A 27,886-nucleotide genomic window follows, 5' to 3' on the forward strand; every position below is an offset into this window, starting at 1 on the left:
ACTTAGAGATTAAACAAAGAAGACTACCTTCTGTCAGAGGTATACTTCCTTTTAAACCGTGTGATGCACACCAATCCCACTGTCTTAATACCCTCTTAGTTAGAAACTTTCCCATAAATTTCCTTGCATACTCTGCATTATTTCTAATGTCACAACAGGCAGTGTTAATTCAGTGTTAGTATCCTCCCATCTCGGTCCATGAGCCCAGGTCGTTCAGAATCGCTTCAGACCTGAATGAATGGAGAGAGCCGATGTGATGGGAGAGTTGAGATTTCCCTCCATGGTGTGTGGAGCCAGAGTGCTGGATGATCAGCTGGGACATGAATGATGGCCACGAGCGTGGTGTGCAGGCAGCTTCCGAGTGCGGAAGTCGTCTGAGAGAAGGCTTATAAACCCTCACCTAAGACTGAGCAAGGAACAGGCCCCGTGGGGCTGGAGAAGGGGTCCAGTGGTGCAGGAAAAACGAGAGATAATCTGACACTCTGCATCATCTCCAACGTCTGAGAACCAGAGCAGCCAGGAATTGCTGAGGATGTCCAGCGTCGTTTTGCTCAGAGTGATCTTACCAATGACATCCTTGCAAACATCCTGTCCTTGTTCAATTGGAACACGAGTCTGTCCTATGACCTGTAAATATCTCACCTTGTTCTGTGATCTCAATCAGATCTTGTAAAATATTGTGGATCTGAGGAATCAAACTGTGACCCATTTATTGTCAAAAATATAGTATTATGTACAGGACAAAGCACAACCACAGAATAAGGTTATATGCACTTACAGCAAACCGTCCGCGTGTCTGTCTTGAGTTTTTAATCAAAACAAGAACTTTTTCAGGATGTAAAAACTGTTTCTCTGTTATAGGAAATTTTCACAAACTTTTTTTCATTTTCCACAGAACATTGGTCTATGGACGGTATACAGGGTTAGCTGCACCTCCTCTCCCCTTTCTGGTGTCTCTGAGTGCACACCACATCAGGCCTTGGCCTGCTTTGCCATGGCCTGTCCGTGGGGTTGGAATCCTCGAGATTCTTCCTCTGCTTACACTAAACCCTAATCTGATATTGGTAATAACCGATATTAGTGTGCTAACTCCTCTCATCGGGGAGGAGTAAACAGAAACCGGTTTAAAAGAGCCCTTTATTATCGATAAATAAAGGGCTTCGTAGTGTGGGACGGTGTAGCGGGCGTTAAATCGGTTTAAAACGGCTGCTAAAATCGGTTTACAAAGCCTAGTGTAGACTAGGCCTCTGCTTCACTGTACATTAAGTGAGCTGGGCCTTCCTGGGGTAGAGTAACAGGAAAAGAAACAGAATGAGCCTTGTGTTCTTGTAAGAACCAAGGTGCTCCATGAGAAAACACTGATGGGCTCAGATCTTGTCTGCCCCACTCAGTCTACCCCTTTCATCAGGACCCATAGATAAATGTGAGTTTGATGGGGAAGCAATCAAAACAGCTTTGTGTAAAGGGAAGCTTCCCCAGTCTATTAGAATTCTCTGAGGGAGTCAACGAACGTGGACAAGGGTGATCCAGTTGATACAGTGTACTTGGATTTTCAGAAAACCTTTGGACAGGGTCCCTCATCAAGGCTCTTAGGGAAGTTAAGCAGCCATGGGGTAAGTAAGAGGGAAGGTCCTCTCATGGATCAGTAACTGGTTGAAAATATTGGAAACAAAGGGTAGGAATAAATGGTCAGTTTTTGCATTGGAGAGACACGAACAACGATCCCCCAAGGATCTGTACTGGTAGCTGTGCTGTTCAACATATTCATAAATGATCTGGAAAAGGGTGTGAACAGTGAAGTGGCAAAAGTTTGTAGATGATATAATATTATTCAAGATAGTTAAGTGCAAAGCAGGCTACGAGGGGTTACAGAGGGATCTCACAATACTGCGTTATTGGCCAACAAAATGGCAGGTGAAGTTCAGTGTTGATAAGTGCAAACCAAAGCACATTAGAAAAAATAATCCTACATATATGATGATGGATTCTAAATTAGCTGTTACCACCAAAGAAAGATCTTGGAGTCACTGTGAATAATTCTCTGAATACTGCTGCTCAATGTTCAGCAATGATCAAAAGGGCTAACAGTATATTAGCAACTATTAGGAAAGGGATAGAAAATTAGACAGAAAATATCCACAATGCCTCTATGTAAATCTGTGGTCCCCCCCATATCTTGAATACTGTGTCAAGTTCTTGTCAACCCCATCTCAGAAAGGATATAGTGGAACTGGAAAAGGTACTGAGAAGGGCAACAAGGATGTTGAAGGGTACAGAATGGCTTCTGTCCAAGGAGAGACTGAAAAGATTAGGGCTATCTAGCTTAGAAAAGGGTGATGTGATAGAGGTCTATAAAATAATGAACAGTGTGGAGAACGTGAGTAATATAAGAACATAAGAACGGCCCTACTGGGTCACACCAAAGATCCCTCTAGCCCAGTATCTTGTCTTCCGACATTGGCCAATGCCAAGTGCCCCAGAGGGAATGAACAGAACAGGTAATCATCAAGTGACCCATCCCCTGTCGCCCATTTCCAGCTTCTGGCAAACAGAGGCTAGGGACACAATTTCTACCCATCCTGGCTAATAGCCATCAATGGACCTATCCTCCATGAATTTATCTAGTTCTTTTTTTAACCCTGTTATGGTCTTGGCCTTCACAACATCCTTTGGCAAGGAGTTCCACAGGTTGACAGTGGTTGTGTGAAGAAATACTTCCTTTTGTTTTAAAACCTGCTGCCTATTAATTTCATTTAGTGACCCCTAGTTCTTGTGTTATGAGAAGTAGTAAACAACTCTTCCATATCTACTTTCTCTATACCAGTCATGATTTTATGGACCTCAATCATATCTCCCCTTAGCCATCTCTTTTCTAAGCTGAAAAGTCCCAGTCTTATTAATCTCTCCTCATACAGAAGCCATTCCATACCCCTTAATCATTTTTGTTGCCCTTTTCTGAGCCTTTTCCAATTCCAATATATGTTTTTTTGAGATGGGGCAACATCATCTGCACACAGTATTCAAGATGTGGGCGTACCATGGATTTATATAGATGGAAACATGATATTTTCTGTCCTGTTATCAGGAGGTCAGACTAGATGATCATAATGGTCCCTTCTGACCTTAAAGTCTATGATTCTAATTCTAGTAGATTGGTTGAGGCATGATTTTCCTTTACTAAAACAATGTTGACTCTCCCTCAACAAATTATGTTCATCTATATGTGACAATATTGTTCTTTATTAGAGTTTTAAGCAGTTTGCCCAGTACTGAAGTCAGGCTTACAGGCCTGTAATTGGTGGGATCACCGCTGGAGCCCTTTTAAAAAAATGATGTCACATTAGCTACCATCCAGTCATCTGGTACAGAAGCTGATTTAAATGATAGGTTACAGACTACAGTTAGAAGTTCTGCAATTTCACATTTGGAGTTCCTTCAGAACTCTTGGGTGAAATACCATCTGGTCCTGGTGACTTATTGCTTTTTAATTTATCAATTTGGTCCAAAACCTCCTCTTATGATACCTCAATCTTGGGACAATTCCTTAGATCTGTCACCTAAAAAGAATGGCTCAGGTTTGGGAATCTCCCTCACATCCTCAGCCATGAAGACCGATGCAAAGAATTCATTTAGTTTCTCCGTAATGGCCTTATAGTCCTTGAGTGCTCCTTTAGCATCTCGATCGTTCCAGTGGCCCCACCGGTTGTTTAGCAGGCTTCCTGCTTCTGATGTACTTAAAAAAATTTGCTATTACTTTTTGAGTCTTTAGCTAAAACTGCTTCTCAAATTATTTTTTGGCCTTCATAGCTATATTTTTACACTTCATTTGCCAGTGTTCATGCTCCTTTCTATTTTCCTCACTAGGATTTAACTTCCACTTTTTAAAGGATGCCTTTTTTGCCGCTCACTGCTTCTTTTACTTTGTTTGTTTAGCCACGGTGGCTCTTTTTTGGTTCTCTTACTATGTTTTTTAATTTGAGGTATATATTTACAGTTGAACCTCTATTATGGTGTCTTTAAAAAGCATCCATGCAGCTTGCAGAGATTTCACTTTTTGGCACTGTACTTTTCAATTTCTGTTGAACTAACCCCCTCATTTTTGTGTAGTTCCCCTTTCTGAAATTTAAATGCTACCGTGTTGGGCTGCTGCGGTATTTTTCCTGCGCACAGGATATTAAATTTAATTATATTATAGTCACTATTACCAAGTGGTCCAGATATATTCACCTCTTGGACCAGATCCTGTCCTTCACTTAGGACTAAATCAAGAATTGCCTCTCCTCTGGTGGGTTCCAGGATCAGCTGCTCCAAGAAGCAGTCATTTAAGATGTCAAGAAACTTGATCTCTCTATCCCATCCAGAGGTGATAGTACCCAGTAAATATGGGGATAATTGAAATCCCCCATTTTTTATTGAGTTTTTTTTATTTTAATAGCCTCTCTAATCTCCCTGAGCATTTCACAGTCACTATCACCATCTTGGTCAGGTGGTCAGTAATATATCTCTACTTCTATATTCTTATTATTAGAGCAAGGAATTTCTATCCATAGAGATTCTATGGTACAACTTGATTCATTTACTATTTTTACTTACACTTTTTTCACATATAATGCCACTCCCCCACCAGCATGACCTGTTCTGTCCTTCGATATCTTTTGTACCCTGGTATTCCTGTATCCCATTGATTATCCTCATTCCACCAAGTTTCTGTGATGCTTATTATAGCAATATCCTAATTTAATGAGGCACTCTAGTTCACCTATTTTATTATTTAGGCTTCTAGCACTGGTATATAAGCATTTTAAAAAACTTGTCTCCTTTTAGCTGTCTGCCATTACACAACGTAATTGAATGGGGCTCTTTTTTATTTGACTGTTTCTGATCAGACCCTGCCTATATATTTTCATTTTCCATCCTCTCGTCCTCACTAGGACATAGAGATTGTCCCCTAATAGTTCCTCCTCTAAGGAATGTCCGAACCACGTGCTCCTCCACACCTGTCGGCTGAGAAGTGTTATTTACCCATTCGCACAATACAAAACCGAGGTGTCACCTGATGAAATTAATAGGCAGCAGGTTTAATACAAACAAGAGGCAGAACTTTTTCACACAATGCACAGCCTACCCATGGAACTCATTGCCAAGGGATGTTGTGATGGACAAAAGTATAAATAGGTTCACACAGACCTGGATAAATTCCTGGAGGATTGGTCCATCAATGGTTATTAGCTAAGGTGGTCAGGGACACAACCCCATGCTCAGAGCAACTCTAAGCCTCTGACTGCCAGAAGCCAAGAGCAGAGGACAGGATTAGTCACTCCATAATTGCCCTCTTCTGTACACTCCCCCTGAAGCTCTGGAAAAGGCCACTTTTGGAGACAGGATTCTGGTCTGACCCAGGCTGGCAGCTCTTGTGTTCTTATGATTCTTTTCTGGGGAGGGTTTAAATAAACAATGGCCTTCTTCAAATAACAGGTTTTAAAAATAAATATCTATATCATGCACTGTACTGTTACTGCACTGAAATCATTGTTCATGCCCATTCCAGTTGCAGGGTAACTACAGCACAGTAAGGGCCCATTATGGCATGGAAAGTGTAAGTGAGCAGGACTCACCCCAGCAGCACCTCCTGCTGGTCTTTTCAGGAATTAGCTCATCGAGCTATTGGAGCATCCTCTGCAGGCCAGTGTCCCACTGCTGCTGGCCCCATGTCCCTCCCTTTTATCTGGGGTGCTGCCCCCTGGTAATACCCCCACACTCTGGCTCTAGGTCTCCTCTCTGTGGGGAACCCCCAACCCTCTAATCCCCACCTCACCTCAGTCTTGGCTACTACCAGTCACCACTTAGCCTCTGTTCACTGGGGCAGACTGTAATGTATCAGCCACTCATCAAAGGCAAGGGGGGTCTGGACCTGCTGCCTCTGCCTTGCCTACTACGTGGGCTGCCTCCTGCAACTCAAGTGCCCCATTGACTTACCCTAGGCCTGCAGCCTGGGGCTTTCCTAGGCCAGAGCTCCCCAGCTCCCTTGGCCTTTCCCAGACATACTCCACTCTAGGCACTAGGTTAAGCTCCCTGCAGCCAGGCCCTTCTCCCTCTGAATGCAGAGAGGCCTCTGGCTCACAGCCTTTTTATACAGGCCAGCTGTGGCCTGATTGGGGCATGGGCCCAGCTGCAGCCGCTTCCCCACTCAGCCCAGTTTTTAGACCTGCAGCCCTCTCCAGGGCTGCTTTTATCACTGCAGCCCTCTTTCAGGGCTGATTTCAAGCCCTTCAGGGCATGAGTGGGTATCCACTCTGCTACAGAGAGCTTTGCTGTTGACTTCAGCAGCATTAGAATAGAGCCCTAAGTATCTGAGACTTTACCATAAGTATAAGTATCCCTGCTTTTCTTCTTTTATTTGGAAAATAAATGGGTCCTAACAAGTCTGATTTCCTCCAAGCTTCTGGAACTTCCCAACTCTGTAACAATGTAAAGGAAAATTGGAATTTTGGGTAAATTTGTTAATCTGAAATTTCCTGAACATCCTTAAAATGCTTATTGAAGAACTTTTTGAAAATGTTCATGTTTTTCAAGTAGGAGCTGATTCTGCAAAGCTTTAGCTTCACTAGTAGTTCTTACTTTCATGAGCTGTTCCGTAAGGATGACTCAGATGACTAAGGGTTCAGGGTTAGGTCCTGTCCCCTTAAATGCTTTTATCAGAAGTTTCTTCACAAAGTCTTCAGCAGTTCCTAATTTTAATGACTTATTCTCTTTATGTTTCTTGCTAAAGACACACATTTTTCAGTATCTCAGCCACTGTAGCATCATCTTTGATTTGCATGGAAGCTGTTTAGTTATCTTTATATTGCACATTGACAGCTGGGATCTATCCCTGCAGGGAGCAGGCGGATCAGACTGGTGAATGGGGCAGGTCGCTGTGCCGGGAGAGTGGAGATTTATTACAATGGCAGCTGGGGGACAGTCTGTGATGATTCCTGGGATCTGTCAGACTCCAATGTCATTTGCAAGCAACTGGGATGTGGACATGCCATCAATGCAACTGTCTCTGCTCATTATGGGCAAGGATCTGGGCAGATCTGGCTGGATGATGTGAACTGCTCTGGGAATGAATCCAATCTCTGGGACTGTCCTTCCAGAGGCTGGGGCCAGCACAACTGCAGACACAAAGAGGATGCAGGAGTTCTCTGCTCAGGTCTGTTCTCTGAATTGTCCCATGGGTCTGATAATCAGGGGACTTCATGAACTATATGGGTGTCTGAGGAGTGAGCTGAGGATGTCAGAAAGTTTATCTCCTTTTTCCTTTTTCTCTCTCTCCGCTACCTACCCACTTGCAGTGGTCACCATTAAAAAGTCAGCATTGCCAACAGTTAATACCAAGAGGTACTGCAAATGTCAAATTAATTTCTGAATTTTGGGTACCACTGTTTGCAACTGTTGGTAAATGGTGTCTTTTTAATAATAATTTCATTGCTCATGGGCCTGTCACTGGTCTCTAAAAGAATGTCTCTGATTCTTCTGTAGAAGAATAGGCAGGGTTGTTAGTGATCTCTGGGATTTCAGCCTTTAAATCCCAGTGAGTTTCAGAATCAGAAAACTTTCACACTCAACTTGTGCATTTCCTCCTAGAATTCACGGATCTGAGACTGGTGAGTGGCAGTGACTGTGCTGGGCGACTGGAGGTTTTCTACAATGGGATTTGGGGCAGTGTTTGCAACAGTCCTATGGATGCTGTCACCATGGCACTTATATGCAAAACACTTGGACTGTGGAGACAGAGGGGACACTTTTGACAGAGTTAAAAGATGGAAGCGGCTCTGGCCCTACCTGGGTGGATGGTGTTCGGTGTGATAAGCAGCACATCTCCCTTTGGCAATGCCCATCAGACCCTTGGAAACAACAATCGTGTAGCAGAGGAGAAGAAACCCATATTGCTTGTGAAGGTAAATTGCTAACATATATATATATATATATATATATATACACACACACACACACACACATTCAACAGTCAGGTCTCGCTCACTGAAAGATTTTGATATAATTATTATATTCTGTTACTTTTCACTAGATCTTTTTAACAGAATACAGCAATTATATCAATCTATATCTATAGCTATATAACATTCTCAGCAATGGTACAAACTTATTTTCAGTATCTGAGGCTCTTAGAAATAGTAATGTGGCATGTTAATAACAAACATGGACATTGCTATTACAAAGACATACAAATTCACCGCAAACCACTATTAGGGCCTAATCCAACACCCAGTGAAGTCACGGAATCACAGATTTTAAGGGCTGAAGAGACTGTTAGGATCTTCTAATCTGACCTGAATATCACAGGCTAAAATATCAGCCAGGAATTCCTGCACCAAGCCAGTAAATTTCAGTGGAGCTAGAGCAGATCTTTTAGAAACACGTCCATTCTTGATTTAATGACTTCATCTCAAGAAGACTCCCCATATCCCTTGGTAAATTGTTTCAGTGGTTAATTAGCATGAACAAATTCTAAGCCCTTTGCAATCCTTGTTATTGGGATCAGAATCTTGATCTCTCAAGTCTCACTCACACAGCAGCAGAGCCTTTCAGGAGAGCATTATTACCCTCATTTTACAGACAGGGAATGGAGACACAAAGAGATAAAGTGTCCCAAGGTCACCCATGGTGCCTTAATTAGCATTCGCTCAGGCCTCTGGTAAGAGCCAGGAAGTGTTACCCATTAAAGAACATGATTAGTGTACCTTTCTGGTTATACCTCTTCCAAGGAATAACAATCACAGGTAGATCTGTGTCTCAAGTATTATTTATATTATGGTAACACCTAAAATACCCAAAGGCCTCATTGCCCCAGGCACTGTCAAAACACAAATCGAGAGAGGCCCTGCCATACAGAGTTTACAGTCAAGATAGACCAGAGGAGTGGGAGGAGAAACAGATGATAGAGAGGTGAAGGAACTTGCCCAAGTCACACAGCAGATCTGTTGCAAAAACAAAAATAGAACCCCAGCCTTTTAAGTCCAACTGCAGCATCATAACCACTGGACGACACTGCCTTTCTGTGTGGGGAAGTTCAGACTTGCAGCTCCTATACAGCCCCCTCTCTATTTTACTTTCCTCTTCTGTTGGTTCCTGCGGTAATGAGGGTGAGTTTCACATCAGGTGTCTGTTTCCATTCCAATCTCTGGGCAGAGGGGTCAGGGCCCTTGTCACAGGCAGAGCTAGAGGAGAATTAGATACTGTACTGCCAGTTACATAAAGAGACACACCTGCCAGCAGGGAGCTGCTTAAAGACTGCAAAATCCAGAGTAACAGCTGAATAATTAATTATTCAATAACCCAGATTTTGGCTTTCAGTCAATTTATAGCACACTGGTATTAGTGGTGTGAAATACTGATAAACCCTATTCGAACCAGCATTGCACACACTGCCCGATCCACTCACCTCAGCTTTCTCTCCATAGGAAGGAAAGGGAAACCTACCAAATGCCCGAACTCTACAAGCTGTACAGGTATCTCTGCTTCTCTGTGTCTCCCTCTTGGTCCCTAAGGATTTTCCCAGCTGTTCCAGTAACATGTGAGGTTTCTGCATTTCCAGACCAGGAGAAGTTACGTGTCGTGGGAGGAGAGGACAGATGCTTGGGCAGAGTGGAGGTTTGGTACCGTGGCTCCTGGGGAACAGTTTTGTGGTGACTCCTGGGACATGGCAGATGCTAACGTTGTGTGTAAACAACTGGGCTGTGGAACTGCTGTATCTGCCCTGGGCGAGGCTGCATTCGGTGAGGGGACTGGTCCCATCTGGGTAGAGAAGGTGAACTGCAGAGGGACAGAGTCATCTCTCTGGGACTGTTGTTCCAAGTCCTGGGGTGAGAGTAACTGTGACCATAAGGAAGATGCTGCTGTGAATTGTTCAGGTGAGTGACAGGAGATATTTCTGCTACTGTAATTTTCAGGGAGGAGGATGGATGAGCCCACCCACTCCTGCCTTGGTACCAGACTAGACCCTCCTATCTCCTGTGTGCAGGAGCATCCTGGATGCTGTGGGGTGGAACCTTTGTGGGGTCAGATTGGCTCAAGCATCAGCCCACACAGCCCCTGCATCCATCACAGACCCCAGTGTGCTTGTTTATTAGTAGCATCCTCATCATTCCACAGAGAACAAGGGACTTGGGCCCTAAATCATTAACAAACAGGCCCTGTGCTACTGTGTCATAGGTCTCCTCCCCCACTTGGAGCTGTTGGGTTCCAAGATGGGGACCTGCATGAACTCCTCTAAACTAAAATCCTAGTTTAGATCTGGTTCTCACTGCCACCAGTTAAGTTTAAAGTGGGTAACACACTGCCTGTCCCCCAAACTTCCCCTGGGGAACCCAGATTCAAACCCCTTGAATCTCACCAGAGAGAGAGAAACAGCTAGTGTCCCTCCCCTAACTTCCCTCTCTCCAGCCTGCTCCGGAGAGATTACACACACAGTCAAATCCTTGACTCAACACAAAGAGGGACTCACCTCCCCCTCCCCTTCCCTAGTCCTGGAGAGAGATACCTTGATTCAAACTCCTTGAATCAAACAAAGAGGGATTCCCTATCCCCCCTCCCTTTCCCCTAGTCCTTGGGAAAAATACCTTGATTCAAACTCCTTGAATCAAACAAAGAGGGATTCACTTTTTCCCCCTCCCCTTCCCCTGAAAATCCAAACAAGGGAAGAAATCAATCAAGTTCTAAAAAAGAAACAATTTTATTAAAGAAAGAAAAAAAGTACACTATCTCTGTAATACCAGGATGGAAATACCAGGGTCTGACTTATAAAATCTGGAGAGACTTCCCCTCCCTCCTCCTCAGAATAATCAGAGTAACAGCAAACAGAAATAAAGAATTTCCTTCAGCAAACACACAATTGCAAATGTAGAAATCAAATTATAAGACTAATTCGCCTTTCTAATACTCACTATACTGGATAGTAGGAAATACTCCAGGAGAACTTGGAGACATGTCTGGCCTCTCTTAGATCCAAAGAGAGCACACAACTCAAACAAAGAACACAGACAAAGGCTTCCCTCCACAGAGATTTGAAATTATCCTGTCCCTTGATTGGTCCTCTGGTCAGGTGTTCATCAGGTTACTGAGCTTGTTAACCCTTTACAGGTAAAAGAGACCTTAACCCTTAACTATCTGTTTATGACATACTGGGAGGGAGCTTGTGGAGGTGAAAGCGGGAGACAACCAGGGACTCTCAGAGGTGAGGTTCCCCCTGGTAACAAACATGTCACTTCCCCCTTGCTCCAGACTCCAACTCTCCTCCCTTTCCCTTTGCAGGTGTGACACAGACAACAGATTCACCAAATACCCCAGGTAAACCATCCCCCTTCTCCATCAAAGGTCAAATGCCCCTGGTGCTGGGTCACAGAGGAGGAGCTGCAAGCTGCAGCCTGAGGGAAGGAGCTCCTTTCCATGGCCTGTGACATCTGAGGGCGAAGGACACCCAGGTGGGACCTGCAGGGCTTGCTGAGCCAGAGGATTCCTGTCTGCTGATTCCAGCTGACAGGGCAGGGCCCATGATTTAAACAGCAGCCCATGAGCTGCCCCCAGGGTTCACAGACTGTGTCCCCGCCCATTACCCTGCTGTCCTGGGCCATGCAATGAGTGACTGGGGAGCTCCTTGGTCCCCCCCTCCCCGCGACTCTCACAGGATAATCTCTCTCTGTTGCTTGTTCATTTCCATCCAGCTTCCCCACGCCGGCCTCTGTCCTCTGACAGTGGGAGAGTCACGGTGCCTGTGGTCGTCTGCATTATCCTGGGGGCCCTGCTGTGCCTGGTCTTAATCATTCTGGGGGCGCAGGTGCGAAGTGCCAGGGCACAGCGCAGAGGTGGGTGCTGATTTGTGTCGCTGTGTGAAATACCTCTGCAATAGCAGCGGGGTTGCAGGGTGTCAGGGTGAGGGGGTGATACCAGGCTGAGTGGGATGCCTGTTAACTCCTCTCTCATTTAATATTTCATTAACTGTCTGGCAGTGGAACAGCCCAGCCATGGAATTTGGAGATGATATTAGCTAGGGAGCATCACAGTTTAAGGAAAACTGCACCTGTATCCCCCTCGCTCCCTCCCTGTGGTGCACTCCAAGAGTGGCAAATAATACCTCAGGCTCCAGGCATCACGTGTCTCTGGGTAGAACCCCCCATCCCATCTCCTGCTGACCAGGGTCTAAATGCTGCACAGCCCCCTGCCTTCCACGGTGATATCTCCATAAGTCAGGCTGCTTAAAGACCAGCTCCCATGCTGTGCTATCTCTCTGTGTGCTATGAGCAGTGTATTGCCAGCACTTACAAATTACCTCCCAACTCTTTCTCAGCTGACTGCACCTTATTAGTAGGATAAAAGCTTCACAGAGAAACACACACAAAAAATACAAAATTCCTCCACACTTACTGAACATATCAGAAATCACCCATCTTCCTCATGGACAGCCTGGTACAGCAATGTCCCTTCAAATCATACAACATTGGCCTTCCCATGTGGAGAAGATCCTGTTCATTTCCTGAATCAAAACAAAGGCCCTGAGTTTGTTTAAACTCAGCCTTTTCTACCAAAAACCTCTCTTTGTCTCCTGGTCTCTGGTAATCCAGTTTGTACCAGTCCATGCAAATCGCTCCAAGGCCTGGTACCTCTCTGGATTGTTTACGATCTCAGTATTTCACCTCAATAATCCTCCATTGTTTTTTCTTCCTGAAGGACCTGTGGTAACACTCATCCTTGGTGTAAAACACAACCATACCTAAACCACTCACAGATTTCATACAATGGTTCCTAAAAATACTGCGTGGGGCTGCAATATCTGTCACAGGAGGGGTTCTGAATATCAGTGTGGAGAGCCAACATGGAAAGGGACCTACATAGACTGGAAATGTTGGCAGACAAAAAAGGGTACAAAAAATTGATCTAGGAATATAGTTCTGTAGAGAGAAATCCAGTGGAAAGCAGAATCTTAGGAAGGAGAAATGCTGGAAAGGAGCATTATACAGTATTATACTCATAAGTGGCACTTATAGAGGATTTTACATCTATAAAACACTCTACAGATATTAGCTCCCAGCAGCCTGGGAGGAAGATAGAGAACAGGATTGCCATTAACATGCACATAACGGTCACAGTTTAGCATTAGGGCAATGTCTATAAGGTTAGAGAAGAATGAGCAAGCTGACCCAGAGCTGGATTGAGTAGCCAGGCTTCTTTATTGCGGTACTTGTTCCACCTTGACCCAGTGGTCGAGTAAGCACTGGATTAGTTACAGTTCACGCTTTTTATTTAAGTTAGTATGTAAACACCTACATCTGCTACAACAATCTAAAACCTCTTATTAAGTAATAGAAACACCCATACTATGATTATACCCCCCCCGATTGACTGATTACAGCATTACGCATATTATACACACATTTTTACTTTGAACATACATTTCTTTGCAGTAATTTGTTGTCACAAGTTCCCTTAATCAGCAGTTCTCAGGGAAGGGAGGAAGGGGCCATGACCCAAGGCTCGTTTATGTAGCTGGGAAAGGAAGGGAGGGGGAACAATTTCTGAGATGGTAGACAGAAGAATCTTTCTTAGATGCCTAGTTCATGTGTCTTTTCCACATGCTTAGAGTCAAACCGATCACCAGATTTGGGGTCAGGAAATAATTTTTTGCAGGTCAGATTGGCAAAAAAGGAACTTTGGGCGATTTTCATCTTCCTCTGAAGCATGGAGCAGGAATCGCCTTCCAGGATCATCTGACTTCTCTCGCCTAATCAATTCCCTTCCATTGCATGGACGCTGGGCATTAGTGGTACCTCAGTCCCTCCCATACTCTGCCTGTGGCACACACAGTATTTTCTCCTGAGGACTGAAATGCTTTAGTCTAACTAAGACTTTGGGCTCAAACATGGGTGTATCTGGATAAAATATAGAGGCCTGTGTTATACAGGAGGTCAGACTAGATGGTTTAATGATCCCTTCTGGTCTTAAACTGTATGGAAAAAAGTGCTATCACCATTTTGCAGCTAGGTGTAAATACCAGCATGGGGATGAATTATTTAAGATGCTCCAAGGGGCAATAACTAGGAATAATGGGATGATATTAAAGAAGAAACATTTTGGCTGAATGTGAAGAAACTTCCTGACAGTGAACTAGCCTTTGGAGCCATCATCAAAGAAATTTGTGGAAAGGGATGTTGTCCCCGTCTCATTTAAATTGAGCCTGGAGAGAGCAGTGGGAATGGGCTGTAGGAACCAGTCCTGCACTGGGCCCATGGGGAGGGGCTGGATGATCCTATAGGTTTTCCCATTTCTGGTTTCTATAACCCTGTGCAAACCCTGCCCTTTGTTTCCAGGCTCCAGAAGACCCTTGGATCCCTTCTCTGAGGCCGTGTACGAGGAGATTGACTATAACCTGATGAGAGAGAAGCAGGAGATGTTCAGTCGCTCAGGTCTGTGTGTCTCAATCTTAACGGGGAGCAAATATGAAAGTCACTTTCCATTCCGAGGCCCTGATCCATAGTTAATTATTGCAGCTTCACCCCCGTTTGAGCTTGTGGTTGGAGCTGGGTGCAAGTTTTGGTTAAAACAATGTATGTGAATGTTATGTATGCAAAGGAGAACATTTTTACGTAGGGGAATTCACTCACTGGGGCGCTGCTGTTAGTGCTGGCCAGTTGTCGGCTAGAAGAAAAGGATTTTGCTCGGCGTTCAGTGAAGTCTCCTCTTTGCTAGTGGCCAGTTCATCTGTAGATTTGCTTTTCATGACACACAGAATATAAGAGTTAATTGTTGCTGCTGACTGTGAGAGATTACACGTATTCCTCACCACACAAATACAACCCCTAACTTTTCTGGCTACGAGCATGGCATTCTATTGGAGACTAAACACAAGCAGCGGGATTCTAGAACCACCCCAGTAGAAAATTGTGATTTCAGAAATGAACGGCAAGTATTCCAGTTCAAAGGGGCCACATTGGCGTCTGAACCAAAGTTGTTTGCCTTTGTCTTTAAATGACCATGCCGGGATACATTGAGGACTTTAACATAAGTCACCCTGAATCGTGGCATTCTCATTCAATAACACTTTCTTATTATCTTGAAGCAAATAAGATCAGTGACTGCTAACCAAAACAGGCTGTTCTCTTGACAGTCTGTGGATCCAAGATATTTGACATTCATTATAAGACCACTTTGTGCCTGCTTTGCCCAAGACCAAGACATATAACAAAATCATAACTTTGCCGAAGGCACATTTCTCACCTCTGCCATCTGTCACTGTTTGGAGATTTCAATTTCATAAATGAAATCATTGAGCTGATGAGGGCATCGTCGCCTATATTGCCAAACTGCATCGCATCACCGAACATTGTAACTTTGGTAATGTTCTCTCTGACATACTGCAAGATTGCCCTGACTGTGGAGTTCAGGAAAAGCATTTCAATGCCATCTCCTTGCGGAGCCAAATTTGACATTCACCATCCCTCAGGAAAAGGCCTTGGCCGCTGAAACAGCATCATTGCACACTGAGGAAATTTGTGTGATGGCAACCAACATGAATGCTGCACTTCACAACCAGAAGGATCATCATCGTCGACAAACTCAGCAGAACAATGGGAACTCAATCACATTAATGTAATTGGACAAGATTAATCACTTAAACATCTGCTCAGGCTAAGGGGGACAGCATCAACACTCTGCCTGGAAATTCAAAGGCACGAAGAACCATTTCTGCAAAAAGAAAGGTCACGTTGAGAGAGTCTGCCAATCAAAGGTTAAAAGCATGAAACAAAAGGACAATGACCAGTATTCTCATCCTCGCGCATCGAACATACTTGATGCTTCCTTCGACAATGATATCAAGAAGCTTTACTACATTTAGAGCCATCCACAACAAGGAAACTTGAGGTTCTGAAATATTTGCAACAGTGCTTATCAATTACCATGAGTACAAATGGAAGTCAACTCTGGTTCTGCAGCGTCAATCATCAGTGAAGACACATTCTGTCAGTTTTACTTGCATTGTCCTCCCAAGTTGTCAGATCCATTGTGCAGCCTTCAAGACTATAATGGACACAATGTTGACCTAATCAGAAGCTGTAATGTGAATACTTGCTATGGCTCTTTGAATTGCCTCTCATCATCACAAAAAGTCAACATAAAAGTATTTTAGACAGAAACTGGTTCACACAGCTGGCAATCAACATGCAAGGCATCTATGCCATCAACAAAGAATAAATGAGAAAGATCACTGATGAATTCCCTCAAGTGTTTTCTGAAGAATTGAGAGCTTACAAGGGACCTCCAGAGTTCTTTCACCTGGATCCCACAGTCGTGCCTATCCACATGAAGGTCAGGAATGTACCATTTGCCCTATGTCCAAAGACTGACACAGAATGAGAATGTCTCATTGAAGAGGGAATCTTTGAGCCAGCTACAGATATGAAATTGGCAACACCAAGTACCCATACTCAAGCTAAATGGCAACATGAGAATCTGTGAAGATTATAAGTGCACTTTGAACAAGGCACTTAAACAGGACCCTTACCCAGAGCCTGCTTTTAACCAACTGCTCCCTGTTCTTGCTGGAAGAAAAGTCTTCACAAAACTCAATCTTGCCCAAAAATGTAAGAACTGATTGTTGACAAAAATGTGGCAGATGCACAGACGATGATCACTCATTAAAAATTTCAAGTCAAGGGTCTCCAATTTGGGATTTCCATTGCACTGGGAATTTTCCAATGGTTCACGGGAACTGTACTTTCCAGAATTCCAGGTGCTATAAGTATATTTTGACGCATCCTGATTATGGTATCAATCAAGGATGAGCTTGCCAAGCAACTTCAAGAAGTCTTGTGCTGATTTGCAAAGTCAAGTATTTGAATCAAGAAGGAAAAATGTGAATTTGGAGCTACAAGCATCACCTTCTTAGGCTATCGATGCATATGGTATCCACCCAACAGAAAACAAGGTACAGGCAATCCATGATCCAAAATCCAAACAAGAACTTTATTTTTTTTTTAGGATTGCTCAACTTCTGTTACCAAGGGTTTTCAGAAACCACAGCAGTGGTAACTTAACTTTTTCACTGCAGGCAGTGTCAGAATAACTCAATGGGAACATAGCGCTCCAGCTGATGAAAATTAATACAAGTAAGCATGCTCTTATTTACAACTACAGTTTATTTAATTTAAGCACAGAGAGACATAAGAAATAGGAATAGAACATCCCAAACATTTACCTAAATTCTGAGCAGGTATTGAGTAATTGACAGCTGGTCTTCAGTGGCCAGTTGCTTACCTGCTGGGGAGAAAAGATGTCAGGAAAAATGTCTCTCTTAGGACACTCTGATGGGGTGGAGTAGACCCAAAGGCCTCCTGCTGGAGACCTCAGGGTTCTGCCACAACCATCCTTGGGAAAGAGCAGTGGAGTGGTCCTCCAAGCAGGCTAGAGTGGCTGCAGGGGAAGCAGCCAATAGGGGCTTAAGAGGTCCATATAAAAGGAGATACATGAGCAGAGCAGTAGTTAGTTGCTGCTTGGAGCAGAATAAAGGACTGCAGTCCTAGCTGCCTGGAAGACCAGCAGTGCTACGGATGGTTTGCTAGCAGGGACTGGGGGAGCACTGAGGGAGCTCCTGGCTGGTTGCTAGGACTGAGTAGGGATTCAGCCTGGGGAGGGTTGCAGGAAGATAGTGTCTCCATGGAGGAAGCCCTGGAGATACAGCCCCATACCAGGTCTGGACTACTTAAAGACCAAAGCCCAGGGAGGGCTAGAGAGAGAGAGAGACCAGCAGAGGGATACTGAGATAGGCCCCGGTGGACCGTATACCCAAAATAGGTTTATGCTGGTTAACAGGCAGACTGTGTGACTCGGCCGGAGCACTGTGTCACTGACAAACCCACCTGAGAACCACTGAAAGGGGTCACCAGAACTAAAGAACACAGACACACTCAACCAGAAGGGGGCACTCATGAGAGGTGGGTACCAACCCCATTATAGACACCTTCAAAGGACTGCTCCAAAGTACATTCTATATCTAGCCCTCTTAATAACGAATTTTTACAAAACACATAGCTCATAGTGACCCCTACTGAGTCATTGCTGTCTCCTTACGTCAAAAAACTATTTATCAACAAACATTCCTAACAATCTCAATCATAATAAGATTCTTTATCAAAGGCACCCAGATTCATGGTTCTCTTCCACTTATTTACTTTCAGTCTCAATTGTTGACTTTTTCTCTCCCCTCCGCCCATTCTGATTAGCAGAAACTGCCAGCGTACAGCTAGCATTTGACCTTGCCTTCAGATGCCTGCTTATTCAAATTAACCCTTAACTATGTGGTGTAGCAGCAAAGAGTCCTGTGGCACCTTATAGACTAACAGACGTATTGGAGCATGAGCTTTCGTGGGTGAATACCCACTTTGTCGAATGTATGTGGTGTTCTATTTTATTAAGTCATAGTGGCTGAATGCACATGATATGATTGCAATTAGCTTGATCACATTCTGAGCTACACACACCCCTTAAATCCAGGCAACACTTCCACCACCATATTTTCCAAAAAAGGCAACAGTTAATGAACCTCTTCATCACCTTCTTGACAAGGGAGCTCCAAGGAAATGGACTTGCCAGCACACAGAAGCCTTCAGGAATGTCAAGAAGTTACTGACGTTTGACTCCATCCTCATTCACTACGACAAACTGAGGCCATTGATCATTACCTATCATGTATTACATTATGGCATTGGAGCCATTCTCAGCCATCCCTTTCCAGAAAAAAAAAGAGGCACCTCTATGGTCTGAGAGAAATTATGCACAAATTGATAAAGATGATCTCACTGCCATTGCTGCAGCCAAGAAATTCCACAATTACATTTACAGTCTGTGTTTGAGATTCATACTGACTATAAGAGACACCTAGGAATTCTCTCCAATAACAAGCTAATGCCTTCAGAAACTCCCTGCTATAGCACGGAACAAATCTACACAGACACCCCCCTGGAGTCCCGACCAAGATTTATAAACCTGGAAACCCTGGACGCCCCATCATCTCAGGCACTGGCACTCTTACAACAGGATTATCTGGCTATTTGGACTCGCTCCTCAGACCCTATGCTACCAGCACTCCTAGCTATCTTCAAGACACTATTGACTTCCTGAAGAAACTACATTGCATTGGTGATCTTCCCAAAAACACCATCCTGGCCACCATGGATGTAGAAGATCTTTACACTAATATTCGCCCTGAGGATGGACTATAAGGCCACAACACACCTGGTGGCTGAGCTTTGTGACTTTGTCCTCACCCACAACAATTTCAGATTTGGGGACAACTTTATACCCTCAAGTCAACGGCACTGCTATGGGTACCCGCATGGCCTCACAGTATGCCAACATTATTATGGCTGACTTCGAACAACGCTTCCTCAGCTCTCGCCCCCTAGTGCCCCTCCTCTACTTGTGCTACATTGATAACATCTTCATCATATGGACCCACGGGAAGGAGGCCCTTGAAGAATTCCACCTGGATTTCAACAATTTCCACTCCATCATCAACCTCAGCCTGGACCAGTCCAGAGAAGAGATCCACTTCCTGGACACTACAGTGCAAATAAGTTATGGTCACATAAACACCACCCTATACCGGAAACCTACTGACCACTATACTCACCTACATGCCTCCAGCTTCCATCCAGGGCACATCACACGATCCATTGTCTACAGCCATGCCCAAAGATACAACCAAATTCCCTCCAATCCCTCAGAAACACATGAACACCTGCAAGATCTTTATCAAGCATTCTTAAAACTACAATACCCACCTGGGGAAGTGAGGAAACAGATTGACAGAGTGAGACAGGTACCAAGAAATCACCTACTACAGGACAGGGCCAACAAGGAAAATAACAGAACACCACTGGCCATCACGTACAGCCCCTAGCTGAAACCTCGTCAGCACATCATCAATGATCTACAACCTATCCTGGAAAACAATCCCTCACCTCGCAGACCTTGGGAGGCAGGCCAGTTCTTGCTTACAGACAGCCTCCCAACCTGAAGAAAATACTCACCAGCAACTACACACCTCACCACAGAAACACTAACCCAGGAACCAATCCCTGCAGCAAACCTCATTGCCTACTCTGTCCCCATATCTACTCTAGCGACACCATCAGAGGACCAACCACATCAGCCACACAATCAAGGGCTCATTCACCTGCACGTCTAATAATGTTATATATGCCATCATGTGCCAGCAATGCCCCTCTGCCACGTACATTGGCCCAACAGGACAGTCTCTACGTAAAAGAATAAATGGACACCAGTCCCTGGAAAAATCATGGAACAGGTCCTCAAGGAATCAATTCTGAACCAGTTAAAGGAGGGGAAAGTGATCAGGAACAGCCAGCATGGATTCACCAAGGGCAAGTCATGCCTGACTAACCTAATTGCCTTCTATGATGAGATAACTGGCTCTGTGGATGAGGGGAAAGCTGTGGACATGTTATTCCTTGACTTTAGCAAAGCTTTTGATACAGTCTCCCACAGTATTCTTGCCAGCAAGTTAAAGAAGTCTGGGCTGGATGAATGGACGGTAAGGTGGATAGAAAACTAGCTAGATGGTCGGGCTCAACGGGTAGTGATCAATGGTTCCATGTCTAGTTGGCAGCCGGTATCAAGTGGAGTGCCCCAAGGGTTGGTGCTGGGGCCGGTTTTGTTCAATATCTTCATTAACGATCTGGAGGATGGTGTGGACTGCACCCTTAGCAAGTTTGCAGATGACACTAAACTGGGTGGAGTGGTTGATATGCTGGAGGGTAGGGATAGGATACAGAGGGACCTAGACAAATTAGAGGATTGGGCCAAAAGAAATCTGATGAGGTTCAACAAGGACAAGTGCAGAGTCCTGCACTTAGGATGGAAGAATCCCATGCACTGCTACAGACTAGGGACCGAATGGCTGGGCAGCAGTTCTGCAGAAAAAGACCTAGGGGTAACCGTGGATGAAAAGCTGAATATGAGTCAACAGTGTGCCCTTGTTGCCAAGAAGTCTAATGGCATTTTGGGTTGTATAAGTAGGGGCATTTCCAGCAAATCAAGGGATGTGATCATTCCCCTCTATTCAGCACTGGTGAGGCCTCATTTGGAGTACTGTGTCCAGTTTTGGGCCCCACACTACAAGAAGGATGTGGATAAATTGGAGAGAGTCCAGCGGAGGGCAACAAAAATGATTAGGGGGCTGGAGCACATGACTTATGAGGAGAGGCTGAGGGAACTGGGATTGTTTAGCCTGCAGAAGAGAAGAATGAGGGGGGATTTGATAGCTGCTTTCAAGTACCTGAAAGGGAGTTCCAAAGAGGATGGATCTAGACTGTTCTCAGTGGTAGAAGATGACAGAGCAAGGAAAAATGGTCTCAAGTTGCAGAGGGGGAGGTTTAGGTTGGACATTAGGAAAAACTTTTTCACTAGTAGGGTGGTGAAGCACTGGAATGGGTTACCTAGGGAGGTGGTGGAATCTCCTTCCTTAGAGGTTTTTAAGGTCAGGCTTGACAAAGCCCTGGCTGGGATGATTTAGTTGGGTTTGGTCCTGCTTTGAGCAGGGGGTTGGACTAGATGACCTCCTGAAGTCCCTTCCAACCCTGAGATTCTATGATTCTATGTTTCTATGACACAAATTGGACATCAGGAATGGTAACATACAAAAGCCAGTAGGAGAACACTTCAATCTCTCTGGACGTTCCATAACAGATTTAAAAGTAGGTATACTTGAACAAAAAAACGTACAGAAACAGACTTCAAAAAGAAACAGCAGAACTAAAATTCATTTGCAAATTTAACACCATTAATTGGTCTTGAATAGGGAATGGCTTGTTCATTGCAAAAGCAGCTTTGTCTCTCCTGGAATTTACATCTCCTCATCTATTATTTGGAGTGGACTACATCCACCCTGATCGAATTGGCCCAGTCAGCACTGGTTCTCCACTTGTGAGGTAACTTCCTTCTCTTCATGTGTCATTATATAATGCCTGCATCTATAATTTTCACTCCATGCATCTGAAGAAAAGAGGCTTTTTACCCACGCAATGTTATGCCCAAATAAATCTGTTAGTCTTTAAGGTGCCACTGGACTCCTTGTTGTTTTTGTGGATACAGACTAACAGGCCTACCGCCCTGATACTTAACACCTTCAGTCATGTCACCACAAATGCAATGATGGCGTGTCATGCTAAGTACTACTGCAACGATCACTGGTCTGCATCAATTGTTCATGACTCATTTGTCACCAGATACTATCATATCTGATAGTGGAACTGCTTTTACCTCTGACGAGTCCAAGGACTTCACCAAAAGCAACCTCATTCGAGCTGTCACCATTGCCCCATGCCATCGCCAAGCAAATGATCTGGCTGAACAGATGGTGCAGACAACCAAAGATGCTAATATGAGGATCATCAAGGGAGACTGACCAACAAGGCTTACAATATTCCTCATTACACAACATGTCACTCCATGCCCAAGTACCAGAGTTAGCCCAGCCGAGCTACTCATGCAACAATGTTTTAAGACATGGGTTCACCATCTCAACCATGACCTATCTGAGGAATTGGAACACAAGCAGGATCATGCTCTGGATTCCTTCCTATCATCTACCCTGTGGTTCCTTCACACGACAAGAAAGTATATTTGTAGAAGTTATGGACGTAGGTTCCTTCAGCAGTTATTGAGGTCACTGGTTCCATCTCATATAAGGTCCAGATTGCCAATGGACAAGTTTGGCATCACCACATGGAGATGAGCAGCTTTTCATCTGGTCAAAGAAACATTACTCCAGAGAAGCCATCAGATGTGTCTCCTCTAGAGCCAACCATCGATTCTTCATTATCGGTACAGCCTGCAGCCTCTGACACTCTGAGCTCACCAAAGCTGCTAGTAAAAGGGGACAATGCTCCTGTCTCACCAGGGGTTCATGCTGAATTTCAGTCACCAAAGACACCTGCCCTGCCGAGTGTTGTAGAGAGACCACAGCGCAGGCGAGAGCACTCACGATGGTTGGATGATTGTGTTGCTAAAAGAGGGAGGAGGGTTATGTATACGTGGGGGCCCTGTAGTTTTATGAAGGGGAAGCACTCACCAGGAACACTGCTGTTAGTACCCTCCAGTTGTTGTCTAGAAGGAAGAGATTTTGCTCGGGGATCAGTTCAGCTTCATCCTTGCTACTGGGCAGTTCATCTGTAGTTTTGCAGTTCCTGACAAAATAAGAGTTCAATGTTGCTGCTGACTGTGAGTGATTACACATGTTCCTCATCACACATTTACAACAGTGAAAAATACAGATTCGGAGATACCGAAATATTTTACAAATTCACAACAATTTCACCATGTTGTTCCAAACACAAACACGCATAATACATTTTGTTTCAACATTTTCTACACAGAACATTTTTTTTCAATTTGCAATTATCTTTCATTTACAAATTTCCTTTACTGTATAAATAAAAATTTTAAAAAACCATTTTGAAAATGTCAAAAAATCCAAAATTTTTTAATTCAATATGAATTTTTCTCTTTTTTAAAAAAACTTTTAACTTTGCCAAAATTTTCCAAAAAAAGTCATTTTTGGCTCAACTCAATCATTTTTTAAAATTTGTTTTACAGGGGCTAGCAAACTAAAATACTGTTTGTCTCCCAACCCTAGCTGTGAATGCTGCAGGAGCTGGGGCTGTGTTGAGACCAGCAGATACTCATGTTGACAGATGAAAATGAGCTTCCTTCCCACCATACTCTGCAAGTCCCAATTCTAGGGACGGTTAATGTCACTCTGCCCATCCCGCAGCCTTGGATTGTAGCCAGTTATGGGTCAAGAATGCGACTGTCTGGGGCCAGGCTAAACTATCATTTGAAAACTGCTTTGGAGCATTGGGGCAGGGGATGCTCTGTGCCCCCATCCCACTACAGCCACTGGCCTGCTGGGTCGGCTCCCTCCTGCCCCCGGAGCAGAGAGATCAGCCCAGGAGAGCCTCATGACTTTGAGTCCTGTCCCTTTTATCCTTTGTGCCATTTTGTCTCAATGTCTGATGGGAACATCCTGCCCAAGGGCTGTGCTGTGCTCAGGGCATCCCCCAGCACCGCTGCCAAGATGGCTAGAGTGAATCACAGACTGTGCTCAGGGCCTGTCTTGGCCTACGTCAAGCTGTCCTGCTGTGGCTCAAGTGCGTGAGTACCAGGCTCAGGGCAGACTGTTAGGATGCAGGGCACAAACCGCAGATTGGCTGTGAATTTTATACTTAGAATTTACCCAGCAAGTAACAAGTGTAAACTCCTGAGGCATTATACACAGCCTAGGTGACCTTAACTTTGCACTCGATGGTCCCTTACATCAAAAATCACAACAGTATTCAGGTTATTTCCAGTCCCAAAGGACCAGCTACTTCTCCCAGGTCAATTGCACCTTAGAACTCACACCAAAGATGCTTATAGACAATCCTGTAATAAACTATCTAAGGATTTGTTAACTAGGAGAAAAAATGAGTTATTTACAAGGTTAAGGCAGGGAAACACACACCAATATGTTTCAAAAAGTAATGGGAGCTTTTAAGCAAGCTCTAGATCTTCCTTAGGGCTAACCCAGGCCAAGCACTGTGGATGTTTTGCTTATCCGTAGTAATCCTTGCTCCTGCTTTGAGCAGGGGTTTGGACTAGATGACCTCCTGAAGTCTCTTCCAACCCTATTCTTCTATGATTAATGTGGGAGATGGGTATTTGCCCTTAAGAAGGAGGAGTCTTCTCTTTGGCTGAGGTGGCCAGGACCATTGTGGAACTTCCCTGGACCCATAGCCAGAGATGTGCCCTTCACTCACCCCACAGGTATGTGAATTACCAGCATCCTTCAGGTCAGATTGTATCATCCTCTCAGTCACATTTTCCACAATGAAATGGAGATTTCTCTTGGGGAGTCTTCATCAGCCTCTCACAGCTCAGAGTCACTGTGATTCAGCATCTTCTCTAGAAAGACAACCAGACTGAGACCGGAAATCCCGCTCCAGACCCTGGGTGTGTTCCCAGTCCCACAGATCTGCTGTCCTCACTGTGATGAATTTCTGGTTCTCGTCTCTCCAGTCTCCTATTCAGATGACTCAGTGACGAAGCTGCAGTATTACACCGGGGACAGCGAGGGGGAAAACGATCCTGGATCAGAACAAGGTAATGGGGGAGGGGCAGACTCAGGGCAAGAGACCCAAATCTGGGCAGAGAACAGAATTTCTATGACACTTTCTGCAATCGCAGCCATTTCCCCTCAAACAGTTCCCATTTTACACATTCGGGTCTAATCCCACTGAACAAGATTTCTGTCAGAATCTCAGGACAGAAACATGTGACCATTTCCTGAGTACACACCCCTGGGAGTGGCTCCCAGTGACCTCCCCAGGTGAGGAGCTGGAGGAGATGGGTCAGTCTCTTTGGATAAAGGTGTCAGAGCCCAGTGGAGCTCAACTCACATTGCTGAGCGAGCAGGAAGATTGTCCTGTGTTATAATTAGAGATGGGCTGAGTCCAACTCACTGATCCGAACCCACCAGAACTTTGTGGGAATGGAATTTGCAGATTCTTACCCCAGTTCCGGAGCTCAGTTTTGCAGCTGACACCTGTTGCTATAACAAGCTGAAACAAACCTCTGGATGTGACCTTCCTGCTCTGGGCCCATCTCTATTTGTAAACTGGGCAGCATTTCTACCCCAGCGGCTCTCAAGTGAGTCCATGAGTTTGGGCCTTTGGGAATTTAGCCTGTGGCTGTGGGAGGAGACACTAAGCAGATGAGCAAGTTCTGCTGAGAAGCTGGAGCGCTGCCAAGCTGATCCCAGGGCTGCCTGAGAGGTTAATGGAGAGCAGGATCTCACAGAGGATCAGGCCAGCGGGAGATTTAATTCCTGAAGAGGGGAAGTTCCCTCTTCTCAGTGTATCAGAAAAATTAAAACCTGTCTGCAGAGATCATAGAATCATAGAATCTCAGGGTTGGAAGGGACCTCAGGAGGTCATCTAGTCCAACCCCTGCTCAAAGCAGGACCAAACCCAACTAAATCATCCCAGCCAGGGCGTTGTCAAGCCTGACATTAAAAACCTCTAAGGAAGGAGATTCCACTACATCCCTAGGTAACCCATTCCAGTTCTTCACCACCCTACTAGTGAAAAAGTTTTTCCTAATATCCAGCCTAAACCTCCCCCTCTGCAACTTGAGACCATTACTCCTTGTTCTGTCATCTTCTACCACTGAGAACAGTCTAGATCCATCCTCTTTGGAACCCCCTTTCAGGTAGTTGAAAGCAGCTATCAAATCCCCCCTCATTCTTCTCTTCTGCAGTCTAAACAATCCCAGTTCCCTCAGCCTCTCCTCATAAGTCATGTGCTCCAGCCCCCTAATCATTTTTGTTGCCCTCCGCTGGACTCTCTCCAATTTATCCACATCCTTCTTGTAGTGTGGGGACCAAAACTGGACACAGTACTTCAAATGAGGCCTCACCAGTGCTGAGTAGAGGGGAATGAACACATACCTTGATCTGCTGGAAATGCCCCTACTTATACTACCCAAAATGCCATTAGCCTTCTTGGCAACAAGGGCACACTGTTGACTCATATTCAGCTTTTCGTTCACCGTAACCCCTAGGTCCTTTTCTGCAGAACTGCTGCCCAGCCATTCGGTCCCTAGTCTGTAGCAGTGCATGGGATTCTTCCGTCCTAAGTGCAGGACTCTGCACTTGTCCTTGTTGAACCTCATCATATTTCTTTTGGCCCAATCCTCTAATTTGTCTAGGTCCCTCTGTATCCTATCCCTACCCTCCAGTGTATCAACCACTCCTCCCAGTTTAGTGTCATCTGCAAACTTGCTAAGGGTGCAGTCCACACCATCCTCCAGATCGTTAATGAAGATATTGAACAAAACCGGCCCCAGCATCGACCCTTGGGGCACTCCACTTGATACCGGCTGCCAACTAGACATGGAACCATTGATCAATACCCGTTGAGCCCGACCATCTAGCCAGTTTTCTATCCACCTTACCGTCCATTCATCCAGCCCAGACTTCTTTAACTTGCTGGCAAGAATACTGTGGGAGACTGTATCAAAAGCTTTGCTAAAGTCCAGAAATAGTACATCCACTGCTTTCCCCTCATCCACAGAGCCGGTTATCTCGTCATAGAAGGAAATTAGGTTAGTCAGGCATGACTTGCCCTTGGTGAATCCATGCTGACTGTTCCTGATCACTTTCCCCTCCTTTAAGTGGTTCAGGATTGATTCCTTGAGGACCTGTTCCATGATTTTTCCAGGGACTGAGGTGAGACTGACTGGCCTGTAGTTCCCTGGATCTTCCTTCTTCCCTTTTTTAAAGATGGGCACTACATTAGCTTTTTTCCAGTCATCCGGGACCTCCTCCAATCGCCATGATTTTTCAAAGATAATGGCCAATGGCTCTGCAATCTCATTGGCCAACTCCTTTAGATCAGCTGGATTCACACAGGCCGGCTGTGGCCTGGCCGGGTCCGTGTCCCAACCTGTTATCTCAGCACAAGCCCAGGTCCTGCTCCCACTGCTGTTGGATTCTGCAGGGACAGGATTGGCCCCTAGTTATTTTTGGGACTCCTGTTTTACTGTCATTCTCTGACTTGTACCCTACTCACCATGGGCCCCCTTGACTTCCCTCTCATGTGCTATAATAAACAGCTGTAGTTATAAGGGCCACCTGTGCTGAAGAGAGGCTGCTGGTGCCAGGAGCTGAGTGTGGTGTTTGCTGTTTCAGATGGAGTTTCCCCAGAGGGGTCTCAGCTGGATTACGATAATGTGGAAAAGCCTGCCCTGAACGACGTCCCCCAGACTCCAGACGGCCAAG

At 44.9% G+C, this 27,886-nt stretch overlaps 1 pseudogene; it reads left to right on the top strand.

Moving 5' to 3' along the window:
* The first annotated feature begins 198 nt into the window (after positions 1-198).
* Positions 199-27,886, top strand: LOC123356905 (annotated as a pseudogene).

The sequence above is a fragment of the Mauremys mutica genome, unplaced genomic scaffold (genome assembly GCF_020497125.1).
Source record: "Mauremys mutica isolate MM-2020 ecotype Southern unplaced genomic scaffold, ASM2049712v1 000022F_np12_subseq_1:37273_obj, whole genome shotgun sequence".
NCBI lineage: Eukaryota > Metazoa > Chordata > Testudines > Geoemydidae > Mauremys > Mauremys mutica.